This window comes from Pleurodeles waltl, chromosome 6 (assembly GCF_031143425.1).
Source record: "Pleurodeles waltl isolate 20211129_DDA chromosome 6, aPleWal1.hap1.20221129, whole genome shotgun sequence".
Classification (NCBI taxonomy): domain Eukaryota; kingdom Metazoa; phylum Chordata; class Amphibia; order Caudata; family Salamandridae; genus Pleurodeles; species Pleurodeles waltl.
The window spans coordinates 1,717,384,361-1,717,389,850 of NC_090445.1; positions in this window are offsets into that span (position 1 = coordinate 1,717,384,361).

Genomic DNA, 5,490 nt, shown 5'->3' on the forward strand with positions numbered 1-5,490 from the left:
ATCTTACTCTCTGTCTCCCTCCTCTCTCCACCTCATCTTCTCTCTATCTCCCTCCTCTCTCTCTACCTCATCTTTCTCCCTGTCTCCCTCCTCTCTCTACCTCATCTTTCTCTCTGTCTCCCTTCTCTCTCTACCTCATCTTTCTCTCTGCCTCCCTTCTCTCTCTACCTCATCTTTCTCTCTGTCTCCTTCCTCTCTCTACCTCATCTTTCTCTCTGTCTCCCATCTATCTCTACCTCATCTTTCACCCCGTCTGTCTCGTCTCTCTACCTCAACTTTCTCTCTGCCTCCCTCGTGTCTCTACCTCATCTTTCTCTCCGTCTCCCTTTTCTCTCTTCCTCATCTTTCTCTCTGTCTCCCCCCTCTCCTTCTTCCTCTCGGCTGCCCTCCCTACCTCACTCTCAAACTTTATCTCTCTGCTTTTATATACTTCTCTCTTTCACTTCCACCTCTTCTCGTTTTTCTTGCAGGGTTCTTCTCCTTGCCTGACGTCACTGCCTACCTCATCTTTCTGTCTGCCTCTCTGCCTCCCTCGTGTCTCTACCTCATCTGTCTCCCTGTCTCCCTCGTCTCTCTACCTCATCTTTCTCCCTGCCTCCCTTGTGTCTCTACCTCATCTTTCTCTCTCTCATTCGTCTCTCTACCTCATCTTCTCTCAACCTCATCTTTCTCTCTGTCTCCCTCGTCTCTCTACCTCATCTTCTCTCAGTCTTCCTCCTCTCTCTCTGCCTCATCTTTCTCCCTGTCTCCCTCCTCTCTCTACCTCATCTTTCTCTCTCTCATTCGTCTCTCTACCTCATCTTCTCTCAACCTCATCTTACTCTCTGTCTCCCTCCTCTCTCCACCTCATCTTCTCTCTATCTCCCTCCTCTCTCTCTACCTCATCTTTCTCCCTGTCTCCCTTCTCTCTCTACCTCATCTTTCTCTCTGCCTCCCTTCTCTCTCTACCTCATCTTTCTCTCTGTCTCCTTCCTCTCTCTACCTCATCTTTCTCTCTGTCTCCCATCTATCTCTACCTCATCTTTCACCCCGTCTGTCTCGTCTCTCTACCTCATCTTTCTCTCTGCCTCCCTCGTGTCTCTACCTCATCTTTCTCTCCGTCTCCCTTTTCTCTCTTCCTCATCTTTCTCTCTGTCTCCCCCCTCTCCTTCTTCCTCTCGGCTGCCCTCCCTACCTCACTCTCAAACTTTATCTCTCTGCTTTTATATACTTCTCTCTTTCACTTCCACCTCTTCTCGTTTTTCTTGCAGGGTTCCTCTCCTTGCCTGACGTCACTGCCTACCTCATCTTTCTCTCTGCCTCTCTGCCTCCCTCGTGTCTCTACCTCATCTGTCTCCCTGTCTCCCTCGTCTCTCTACGTCATCTTTCTCCCTGCCTCCCTTGTGTCTCTACCTCATCTTTCTCTCTCTCATTCGTCTCTCTACCTCATCTTCTCTCAACCTCATCTTTCTCTCTGTCTCCCTTGTCTCTTTACCTCATCTTTCTCCCTGTCTCCCTCGTCTCTCTACCTCATCTTCTCTCAGTCTCCCTCCTCTCTCTCTACCTCATCTTTCTCCCTGTCTCCCTCCTCTCTCTACCTCATCTTTCTCTCTCTCATTCGTCTCTATACCTCATCTTCTCTCAACCTCATCTTACTCTCTGTCTCCCTCGTCTCTCCACGTCATCTTCTCTCTATCTCCCTCCTCTCTCTCTACCTCATCTTTCTCCCTGTCTCCCTCCTTTCTCTACCTCATCTTTCTCTCTGCCTCCCTTCTCTCTCTACCTCATCTTTCTCTCTGTCTCCCTTGTCTCTTTACCTCATCTTACTCTCTGTCTCCCTCGTCTCTCTACCTCATCTTCTCTCAGTCTCCCTCCTCTCTCTACCTCATCTTTCTCCCTGTCTCCCTCCTCTCTCTACCTCATCTTTCTCTCTGCCTCCCTTCTCTCTCTACCTCATCTTTCTCTCTGTCTCCTTCCTCTCTCTACCTCATCTTTCTCTCTCCCATCTATCTCTACCTCATCTTTCACCGTGTCTGTCTCGTCTCTCTACCACATCTTTCTCTCTGCCTCCCTCGTGTCTCTACCTCATCTTTCTCTCAGCCTCCCTTTTCTCTCTACCTCATCTTTCTCTCTGTCACCCTCCTCTCTCTCTACCTCGTCTTTCCCTCTGACCCCCTTCTCTCTCTACCTCAAGTTTCTCTCTGTGTCCCTCCCCTCTCTCTACCTCATCTATCTCTCTGACCCCTTCTCTCTCTACGTCAATTTTCTCCCTGTCTCCCTCGTCTCACTACCTCATCTTTCTTTCTGTCCCCCTTCTCTCTCTCTACCTCATCTTTCTCTCTACCTCATTTTTCTTGCTGTACCATTTTTTGAAACTTCTCTCCTTCTGTCTCCCGCCCCCTCCCATTTCTCTTATGCAGCAGAGTCGGGGTTCACCGTTCATCCAGAGAGGAGAAATCACAGAATGAAGTGTGGGGGGTGGGGAGAGAATGGGGCAGAGGGAGAGAAGCACCAGAGCCACCCCGCCCCACACCCCTCTCCCCCCGGAAGGCCGTCAGTCCCGGGAGCAGGGATTTGAACCGTAGTGTGACCGAGGGTAATTCATTCGCTTGGGAGTTTCTTGGTTTCTTCTGGTATAAGCCGTCGGCTGTGAAGGGTGAATGTGATTATGAATATGTCACTGTACATTTCCAGTGTGGGTTGTGCTTGACTCCCTTTGTGATCATTCAATGAATAAATCAACAACTCAATATTGTTTGGAATCATAAAAGCTGAGAAATGGGTGATAAATTCATAATTGTTTACAGTAAATACGAGCTCAGCGAGCGGCCCCCCAGGGCCCCCCGGCACTGAGCCCGGCCCCTGGGGGGCGGGAGGGGGGCAGGCAGGGCAGACAAGTCTCTGAAGGGTGGGGGCGTCGAGAGACCCTCGGGGACTGAACAGCGAGAGCTTCATGTGCCACCTGCGAGTTTAACTTGTCCCCGAGGGAGCTCTAGGGAAGGATGGGGAAGGCCATGCCCCCCACATCACTGAGTTCATTCCCCCCCACCGGGCCCCAGAGAGTGTGGACATGCCTCCTGGGGGCTGGGGGTGCCTGGGAGGTGGCAGGGATGCCCTGGGGGTGATGAAGGGGTCCAGGTCGGTACTCACCTACTCACGCCCCCGCCCCGGAGGCTCGAGACACGACTCACCCATTATGGACACCAGAGACGTGATGGGGCCTCGCCCCACAGGGGTGTGTGGAACCGGGGACACCACAGAGAGCACCGAGAGCACAGGGTGTCCTTACCTCCCGCCATGCACCGCGCCTCGGGTGAGAACATGCTGCACACGCGTGACTCCTGCGTGACACCCGGGTCACCCTGGGGTGAGGCCAGTGACCAAAGAGACATGTCTGTCTCTGAGGGTGGGAACCTGGGGGCCACTTCTAGCTGTAATGGACAATAGAGTCTCATCCACGGGCCTCTCCCTCATCGGAGGAAAAGGACCCCTGCAAAGGCCTCGCACGTCAGTGGAGGACCCCCAACAGTCTCACCCATGGTCCATCACTGGCCGTGGGCGCTTGAACAAAGTCCAACTCGTGTCCCATTACTGCCCCGTAGTCTCACTCCTGGCTCAGTACTGTCCCATAGTCTCACTCATGTCCTATCCCTGCCCCATAGTCTCACTCATGTTCCATTCCTGCCCCATAGTATCACTCATGTTCCATTCCTGCCCCATAGTCTCACTCATGTCCTATCCCTTCCCCATAGTCTCACTCATGTCCTATCCCTGCCCCATAGTCTCACTCATGTCCTATCCCTGCCCTATAGTCTCACTCATGTTCCATCCCTGCCCCATAGTCTCACTCATGTCCTATCCCTGCCCCATAGTCTCACTCATGTCCTATCCCTGCCCTATAGTCTCACTCATGTTCCATTCCTGCCCCATAGTCTCACTCCTCTCCCATCACTGCCCTGTAGTCTCACTCCTCTCCCATTAGTGCCCCGTAGTTTCACTCCTCTCCCATTATTGCCCTGTGTGCCACGGAGTCTCACTCCTCTCCCATTATCGCCCGTAGTCTCACTCCTCTCCCATTACTGTCCCGTAGTCTCACGTAGTCTCACTCCTCTCCCATTCTTGCCCCATAGTCTCACTCCACTCCCATCACTGCCCTGTAGTCTCACTCCTCTCCCATTACTGCCCCGTAGTCTCACTCCTCTCCCATTATTTTCCCGTAGTCTCATTCCTCTCCCATTACTGCCCCGTAGTCTCACTCCTCTCCCATCACTGCCCTTGTGTGCCCCGTAGTCTCACTCCTGCCCCATTATCGCCCGTAGTCTCACTCCTCTCCCATTACTGTCCCGTAGTCTCACTCCTCTCCCATTACTGCCCCAGAGTCTCACTCCTGCCCTGTAGTCTCACTCCTCTCCCATTATCGCCCCGTAGGCTCACTCCTCCCCATCCCTGCCCAGTAGTTTCGCTCATCTCCCATTACTGTCGCGTAGTCTCACTCCTCTCCCATTACTGCCCCAGAGTCTCACTCCTCTCCCATTACTGCCCTGTAGTCTCACTCCTCTCCAATCCCTGCCCTGTAGTCTCACTCCACTCCCATCACTGCCCTGTAGTCTCACTCCTCTCCCATCAATGCCCTGTAGTCTCACTCCTCTCCCATTATTTTCCCGTAGTCTCATTCCTCTCCCATCACTGCCCTTGTGTGCCCCGTAGTCTCACTCCTGCCCCATTATCGCCCGTAGTCTCACTCCTCTCCCATTACTGCCCCGTAGTCTCACTCCTCTCCCATTACTGCCCCGTAGTCTCACTCCTCTCCCATTATTTTCCCGTAGTCTCATTCCTCTCCCATTACTGCCCCGTAGTCTCACTCCTCTCCCATCACTGCCCTTGTGTGCCCCGTAGTCTCACTCCTCTCCCATTACTGCCCCGTAGTCTCACTCCTCTCCCATTACTGCCCTGTAGTCTCACTTCTGCCCTGTAGTCTCACTCCTCTCCCATTATCGCCGTAGTCTCACTCCTCTCCCATTACTGCCCCGTAGTCTCACTCCTCTCCCATTACTGCCCTGTAGTCTCACTCCTGCCCTGTAGTCTCACTCCTCTCCCATTATTGCCCGTAGTCTCATTCCTGCCCCATTACTGTCCCGTAGTCTCACTCCTCTCCCATTACTGTCCCGTAGTCTCACTCCTCTCCCATTATTGCCCGTAGTCTCACTCCTGCCCCATTACTGTCCCGTAGTCTCACTCCTCTCCCATTACTGTCCCGTAGTCTCACTCCTCTCCCATTACTGTCCCGTAGTCTCACTCCTCTCCCATTATTGCCCGTAGTCTCACTCATTTCCCATTACTGTCGCGTAGTCTCACTCCTCTCCCATTACTGCCCCAGAGTCTCACTCCTCTCCCATTACTGCCCTGTAGTCTCACTCCTCTCCAATCCCTGCCCAGTAGTCTCACTCCTCTCCCATTATCGCCCCATAGTTTGCATTACTTAACAATGCGGTCTCAACAACGTAGTGTCCA